Here is a 9,335-nt window from a genome sequence, read left to right on the forward strand (position 1 = left end):
GCCGATGGTGCTGATCTGTTGCCTCGTCAAGTTACAAAAACCTTGTGGGAGAAAAACTAAACCTTGATCGTAGGAGAAAAAGAGTACAATGCACCCTTCACATTTGATAGTGACATGTATATATGTGCTAGACTCCCCCTGAAGTTCGCACCTCCCCCTGATTTTTACATCAATCATAAGGCTCTTCCTGATTTTTACTAATCATGGAAGTTTCAATAACTTAGCATGTCAATGCTCTTTAACATGTCTTCAAATGTGGCATTGGACAATGATTATCCAGATCATGCCGTATTGTCCTCAAACATGATCTTTTACACTTAGATCTTGAGGAGAAGGCCGTTTGTGAACTCAAAACATAAGTTCGTGCAGGAAATCAGATTTCCGCGCATAATGACCTTCAGTTACTAGAACAGCCGTAACTTCCTCTAGAAAATACATATGAATGAACCGTAAACGGTTTTGGAAACTAGACTCCTTTAGCTTTCTAACCGTATATTACACACATTCTGGTTCGTCAGGATCTGTTCACAAAGTCTTGTCGAAGTTGACTGTTTTGCCAAAATCAGATTCTCAGATAGATTCGTCATACTTTACGAAAATGGTCATAACTCACTCAATATGATAGGTATGATCAAATGGTTGGTGTCCCTGGAAAGTAGACACATAGACATTTCCAATGGTTCCAATTTCACCATTTTCCAGTGAGTGAGATTTTCTGTAGGTCCCGTGGAAGTTGACCTACGAAACTTGACAGATTTTGATTTCGCTATTGTTGTGTCTTTCTTATGTAGGGATAGAATAAGCCTCAACTTTTCATACCATTAAGTATTGAAAAAAGAGTTACTGACATTACATTGGCATTGCGTGGGCGCATAGCTACACTTACCTTTACAACTTTTCATAGCGAATGAGATGTCAAGTTTTTCGTAGTGTTAAGTACATTGATGCGTCTTATTGTACTTAGATGGGAACTCCATCTCTTAATACATATTTGTCATCTTGCTTTAGACAAAACAACGAATCTCTCTTTAGAGTAAAGACTTTGATTAATCATAGGAGTATATGTAAGCCTCACTAGTTATAGAACGCCTTAGCCGATTGATGGAAAATCATCATCAATACAGTCATCGAGTGTCTTATCGAGACCGTGACTTCCCAAGATCTTTTTCTTCGGATGTTGATACATATTGGCATCTGTTGATACATATTGGCATCTCTTGATCCATCAAGTGTCCATGTAAATCCGGAATGAACACGTAAAGACATAATTCACCATATCCCTTCCAAATCAAATAGAGTTCATGTGCGTTTCAATACCTTTAGCAAACGCGTGCTCCTGTGGTCTGGAGCCACTTGATTCAGATGAATGAAGTCCGTTTAAGACCTTCATGTATATCTCTGATCTCATAGAGATGTTATTATGACCACATTCATAGGATGTATGTTCAGTTATTCGGAAACTACTAAACTGATAAAGTAGTGGAGTTCAATGACATCCATTGCGAGAGTATATCTCATCGTAGTCGATCTCAGTGCGTGTTAGTGAGAGACCTTGCGTCATAAGGTGAGTCTAAGCTCTTGTTCTCACTACGCTATCTAACAAAGACATAGTTGATAGAGTTTAGTTTGCGGTGTCGGCATCACCTGCCTAAGGACCTATATGTTTGTTAATGCTGGATCGCATCTTTCCATTAGGCCAATCAACTAAGTTGATATCCATCAACGAAAGATGGTTCGATAGTAGACTCATTATCCCACGTCCTCATGTACACTAGTATAATACTTGTAGAGATCTCTATATGGATTGGATTTGACATTGAGGCGTCCCTCAACGATAATCACAATTCAAACTTCATGAGACGGATTTGAGTATCACTTATCAATGGATCAGGTTGTGCCAAGCTTGTTTTCTTCCTAGTGCGAGAATATATCGAACCTAAGGGCCTCCCTCCTTTTAGGGAGCCACACAACCTTGTGACACCAATTTTGCCACTATATGGCGTCATTATATCACCATTCATGGTGATGGCGTCAAGACCAACACCTTTTGGTCGCGCCATGTCCTTTTATAGGACATCAATCCTTGCAGACATATTTGCAACATGTGATCTTGTCACTTTAACACTTTAAACATTTGAGATCAAGATGAGACTTAGTGGGGACAAACCACGACAATTCATGTCGTTCCACTTGAACACTTGTGTTCTTATCTCCTCCTAACGGCGGGAATATTGTCTCATCAAAATGACAATCCTCAATTTAGCGGTGAATGATATTGCCTGACAAGGTTTCTACATATGCGGATTATATGTGGAGGTTCATATCCAACAAAAATACTTCTTCATCTCAAATGACCCATCATTGTACGCAGTGGCAATGCGATTTGACACCTAGAAATAACATCTAGCCGAGCTCAAGGATTGGAGATCCGTTTCAATCTTGTTTGAGCTCAAAGATTGTAATTTCGTGTCAATCCTGGTATACAATCACGAGCTGTAGTACAACAATATTCAATGATGGTGGGTCGTAGATGAATAGTAAAGTTGCATGTAAATATTGCATAGCCCCAAGATCACAATAGAAAGATTGGTGCGCATCAATAATGTTCAAGCGACAAGCTAAAGTTGCTTGGTCGTAGCCTCGGTGAGATTTTATTACGTGTGAACATGGGGTATATGACACTTCAACTTATATCCTGATAAACTTCTTTAAAGAATGGGTAGTGAGCCGGTAGAAGTATAAGCAGCATAAGCAGTAGATAATAGTGTAACACGTGACCAGTGTGTTAACACTTCAACCAACATCATAAAACATAAAAAGGTGTCCGCAAGTTGGTTGTATCTATCTACATAGTTTGATGTAAGAATAGAATGTTCACTTTTGTGTCATTTAGTGTAAAAGGGTCTCACTCCTAATTTAGCTAAAGAATAGGCTTTCAAAACGAGCAATGAGCATTGCAGGGGGCCAATGCGACATCGAGGGAAGGCCGGTGCACCTCAATTGCTTGAGGAATTGACCGGACGACCTCCAGGAAGTTGGAGTCATGTTCGGGTGACGTCAATGTCCTCCGGGTCACCACCATGCTTCATGGTGATACTAGATCCCAAATGTCTTCGTTTTGAGTGGAAGAATGGATGTCCATGAGAATTTCTCAAAATTTGGACCATTATATCTCGTCTAGGATGACCGATTTGGTCAAACCAAAGCGTATATGAGTCGGTGTCCCAAATATCATGTTTGGCGACAACATGGGATTCGATACTCTAATCGTAGTGACATATAATCCACTAAATTGACTCATAAACTTCTCTACGATACATTTCAATCTGCATTCATGAGAAGGTATACACGAAAGAATTCTTGTTCATTCTCATAATGTGTTTTCAAATGAAAACCATTTGCAGGAATGTTTTTAAAACTTAACATGGTTCGGTTGCCACTCAATGCATAGAGGGCATCTGTGACGTTGATCATGGTGCCATGAGGCATCAAGATTCAAGTGCTAACCCGCATCCCTAAATGACCGGTATGATTCAATTATTGTAGTCACAGAAGATTTATAAAGGCATAAAATCCAAAGATAGTTGCCGATTCCTTAGACTGTTGTGGATAGTTCCACTATCTGCGAAGCACTCAATGTCTCTATGAGACATATCTACAAAAAGAAGTAGATAGGAGAGTAAATATTTTCACTTGAACCATTTAGAAGGATTGAAAGAAGCTACAAAAAGCTGCAATCCCGAGAGTGCATAAAAATTTCGGCGCATAATGACCTTTGCGCACTAAAACAGCCATAACTTATTCGTTAAAATAGATATGGACAAACTGTGAAAAGTTCTGAAAACTAGACTCATAGATATTTCCAATGATATAAAGCTCACAGTTTGGTTCGTCCGGAGCTGTCCACAAAGCTCAAATAAAGTTGACTGTCCAGAAGGGACAGATTTCTGTTTTTCGCAGAATTGGCATGTGCGAAGCTGTGAAGCTTGCAGGTGGCGTGTAGGCTTTTGCCTTAGCCAAAAGTGACATGTGTATGATCAAAACCAAGTCCTTTCGGTTGTTCTAAGGTCGTAAACTCAATGACTAGTTAGCGAAAGCTCCTTGACATGAACATAAACTAACTTAGAGGACCTAGAGGATCTGATAATAATGATAATTTTCCGGCTTTGATAAGTTTTTAACGTCTTTTGCAAGACGGCAATTGCTTTAATAGCGTAGGGGGGATCCAAAATCAAAAGCTTTCGATAACTCCAAGTCAGTATGACTAGGCATGTCCGTGGAGGGTCGGTAGTGCGAGACACACTTAAAACCACTATCTCCTTAATTTCGGACAATTCTAAAACATCACATTAAGCTTGGATGAGCCTAGTTGAACAATTGATGATGGATAATCCACTATAGGGTAGAAGATTTAACCGAAAACACGTTGGCGATCCTTCTTGAGGATGCAAGGTCGTGCGTCATCTTCACTTGGAAGAGACCAAAACGGCACAATCTAACCATGTAGATTATAAATATGCCATGCTTGTAAGGACGATGTAAAAATATACATTTTGTTTGTAAATCAATACGAACCATAAGAGGAGAATAGTTTCACTTCGAAAAAAATTCTCAAGGCATTCATTATTGCTAATGTGAGTACATCGAGGTCTCAAATAGACGAATGACGTCGATACGACGCCTTATTAGATATAGCTTGGAAAGAAAATCAATGTCTAGCTAATGACGTTAAAGTCATGGGTAGCTAGAGCAGGATCCGAATCTTTTAAATTCGCGATCATGAGGATGACGTTCTTGTCCTCATATTGATTTTCTGTACCTTTTTGTATGCATTCACAATATGAAGGAGAGCTTGACAATCTTGAACCAGTGATCCGAATATCCACAACGGTTGCATTGTTATGAGCTGACATGAGCAGTTTTGACAAATTGGTGTCTAGACCGGGAGTGTCGCCATTAGGGCCGGTGACACCTTCTCCTCTTTTCTAGACATCGGCACGGTGTTTTCTGCCTTTGCCGTGATCTATATTGTTGTCCCCACATTAGGGGACAATCCCAGATACGTTTATCGTTTTAGCATATGTACAATTCTCGTTTGTAATTATATGATCAAAATCAAGTCTCGTTGGTAATTCCAAACCAACTTGGAGGACCTAGAGAACTTGATAATGATCGAATCCGCTAAAGATTATGGATAAAGATTATGGATCATGATGCCGCAAAATTTCATCGACAATGTGTAGTCATAAAAAGGTGATAAACAATCTACGTGACTAATAACTCAACAAGTTGAGATGGACGTTTCAATAAACGCTCCATGAGTGCATTCCACAGTACTTTGTGGTCATTACTTTTTGCACATATTGTCATTGAAGGCTTTTGTCGATGTGGCGCATCAAAGACTTTGAGCGCATGAGATGTGAAATCTCGGCATCTAAGCTTGTTAGCCTAAGGGTCAAAACATGTGGTTTAATCCTTTACAATGAAAGGTTCCATAGATATCAAGCAAAGATTCGCCTTAGGTATCTAGTACGTCAAAACTCAAAGGAGCAAAATGTTACATTGCTCTTGCATACAAAACCAAGCTGTTATAAGACTCGATAGAGGTCACAATGATGTTTTTAATGGTTTGTCTTTCGGATTGATCACACACAATCCGAAAAGGCCGCGAATTGATCAAAGACAATTCGGAAAAGGCCTCGGATTAATCAAACACAATCCGGAGAAATGTCGGGGTTGATCATACACAACCCGGACAAAGAAGCAAATGTGATCAAACACACTCTTGACCCGCGAATAAAATTCCGGGATTTTTGGTACCTGCACGCACAAAATCCCAAGCATAGAATGGAGATGGAGAAGGGAGGAAAGGATTTTATCCTCCTCGAGTTATTGAACTTGGAAAAGTTTAGGGTTTCGAAACATATCTTTTGAAACTTCAAACGCTTTAAGAAGTCGAAAAATTATAGTCGGAAGAAACCAAGAATCGTCGGCAGGCGGTGGCCAAGGGATTGGCGGCTGGTGATGTCAGACGGCGGCAGTTGTCAAGACCCACCCCGAATTTTACCCTGAAATACGAAGTAAGTTTTACGGGGTCCACCTCCAAGGAAAATTTATCGAAAAATTCGGCAGAACCTCCCTTGAAAATGGACAACCCTAACCTGAAAAATTCAAATAACACTCCTATAACAACAAACCCAACCTCAACTCCTGGAGCCACCCGCTCCCCACAAAACAACCACCACCATAAAAATAATAAAACCATCTTCAAATCCATCATATAAATATCCACCTAATAACAAACTTCAACCTTCAAATATTCCAAATTTAAGTTTAAGACTTAGCACACAACCGAACTAATATACATTATCCTCAAGGTAATCAGAGCCGCTAAAACTAGAGGAAGCAAGAAAAATGCTGGTAGGTTAACATGTAACCTACTGATGAAAGGTGGTGGAGAAATGGGTGACTATGCCTTGCCTCCTACTAGAACCAACCCAGATTTTGCAGACTGGGCATTTTAAAATGGAGGGCCCAGGGGAAAACATTTGAAAACGGTTAGAGTGAGTGAATAAAATAAATTTAATAAAAATATTTACGCTTTCCCAATTTAAATTTTCATAGAAAAATATGCTGCATGCGACAGCTCAAAAGCTCTCAACTCGTCAATTGACAATTACATGACCAGCTCCGGCTAGTCTCCAAACTTAAAAAAAAATTAAAGCCTCTCAGGCTAAAATAATATATATATATATATATATTTACACTCGTCATACTCCTTGTACGAATTCTATGAAGGAATAAGAAAAATAGAAATTCATACAAAGCTACTACGGTTGCGTCTAACACTCACGTCACACCACAATGGAATTTTACCTCATTATGGCAAAAAAGCACGAGTGTGTATATACATGCATATTCCCTATATAAATTACTAAATTTATATAGGGCTACGACGACTGCGTCTAACGCTCACGTCACACCATAATGGAATTTTACCTTATTATGACGGAAAAGCACATATAGCTAGCTAGCATTTATTTATATACATACTATCCTCATAATCATTCATATATGAATATATAATCACCGAAATTCTCAATTTCGGTTATTCTCAGACAAAAGAAATTATTCATCAATAAACCATTTGCATTCACATTATTTAAAACAAAAATCCACTCACAAATTAGGTCTAAGCCTGATGTCGATCCGAGGCCTTTTCTACTCGAGCCTCCTCACATCCTGTTCCAAATATATAATTAAATTCCCAACCAAAATCCAATAATTATGCAAAATAGACAAAATTAAATGTGAGCCTTAACCACGCTCATCCTTGCCCAACTTCGCTATTCTTACTCAATATGATCCAAGCTTCACTGAAAAAATAACGGCAGCCTTCACACAACCTTCCACAGATTAAACAACTTTAATCCAACTGCCGAATTCTATCCTAATTAACCGCCAAAATACCAAACTTGAAAAATCTCCAAACCTATCCAAAACTCTTCCAATAATTCCAAACTTCACATCATTAAACTCCCTTTAATATAACCAATTTAAAACCATGAAAAATCCCCCAAACAGCGGCGGCCGGAGGCCGACTCTGACGACCTTCAATGCCTATCAAATTTTGATAGCATCTTCCTCTCAATTCCCTCTACAACTTACCTAACTAGCACAAACACCAATTCTAAGCTTAGATAGGGTAATCGAACAAAAACATCAATGAGCCCTAGAATTTCAATCAAGGATTTCTTCTTACCAAGCACGAACCGGACCAAAACCTTTCAAGGGATTACTACCCTAGAAGAAAGCTTCAAGGATGAGCTGTGGATTGCTAGCTATGGCGGCCGGAGGAGGAAGTTCCGGCGAGAGAGCCACCATGAACAGTCGGACCTTTTGGGGGAGATAACTCCCTCACGGTGGCGCTAGGGCGGTTGACACTAGCCCAGGGAGGAAGTTGGGTCGAGGGCCGACCGATCGGGATCGGAATGGCGACCTGCGGTGGTCGGAAGGCGACGGACGGTCGGAAAGGAAATCCGGCAGGGAGAGGGCTCGGGGAGAAAGTCAGGAGGAAGAGAGAGAAGTGTGGGGAGGGTTATGTGGGCTTCCAACCGGTCCTAACCCGACAACAACAAAACCCAACTCTAATATTAACACCCCAAAATAATACCCTAATAAAAATTACCTTTTACTAGCTAAAATTTACCATTTTTACTGTCGTCACATTTTTCTCCTACAAATAATTTCTCCGAAATAATCGTCCCCCAAAACCCCTATAGGGACCAATTATACTATAAGCTCATTGACGAAGACGGTAAAACTCTTATTAATACTAAGTTAGTAAATAAGGTAAAAATTTAAGAGTCGGGATGTGACAGCGGTAGTCGGATAGAGGAGCCGAAAAACACTTTTTAGGGTTTCGAAAAATAAATGGTAGGCTATTGGCTCTATGGTTAGAACAAAGTGCATGATAACGTGATGAAGGGTAAAGTGTAGAGAAAGAGAGATAGCAAGAGAATAGAGAAATCATCATCTTATTCATTGATATGACCCCTTTATATAGGGAATTACACAATACCAATATGGTAAGGATAATGAATACATAGATCTAGTCAAACTACATATCCTATTGGCATAAGGCCAAAACACACATAAAGAATATCTAAAAAGATACAGAATATCCTAGAACAACTATCAGTTTTTAATGGTGATGCTCAAAACTCATAGGAATACTTTTTCCACCTTGACCACAATCGAATGATCTCTATGGACGCTTCAATATCCAAGTTCACCTGATTGTCGAAATACAAAGGGAAGAATTCTGCAAGAACAAATAAACAACAAACTATTAGCATTTGAAATGAAAATATAGTTGTTATTAACATCACGCTGAAAAGATACTACTCCTATATTGAAACGATACTACAACACAATGAGAAAACTATTAAAAATCATGTTAAAAAGATACTAACACAGACATAGGAAGATACTATCACAATGTCCAAAAAATACTATCATAGACATAAAGATACTATTAGCGTGTTAAAAATATACTAACACCAACTTAATATGATACCATCAGTCTGTCAAAAATATACTATCTGCTGAAAGCACATAACAAACTGATGCCATAAAGTTTTACCAATTATGTCACAACCCAGGACCCATTCCGCCGTAACACGATATTGTCCGCTTTGGGCCCACCGGCCCTCACGGTTTTGTTTCCGGCAGCTCAGGAGCAGCTTCCCAGTAGGTCACCCATCCTGGGATTGCTCTAGCATCAACATGCTTAACCTCGGAGTACCCATCCCCTCCGAATCCGCTGAGCCACC

The sequence above is a fragment of the Fragaria vesca genome, linkage group LG5, assembly GCF_000184155.1.
Source record: "Fragaria vesca subsp. vesca linkage group LG5, FraVesHawaii_1.0, whole genome shotgun sequence".
Lineage (NCBI taxonomy): Eukaryota > Viridiplantae > Streptophyta > Magnoliopsida > Rosales > Rosaceae > Fragaria > Fragaria vesca.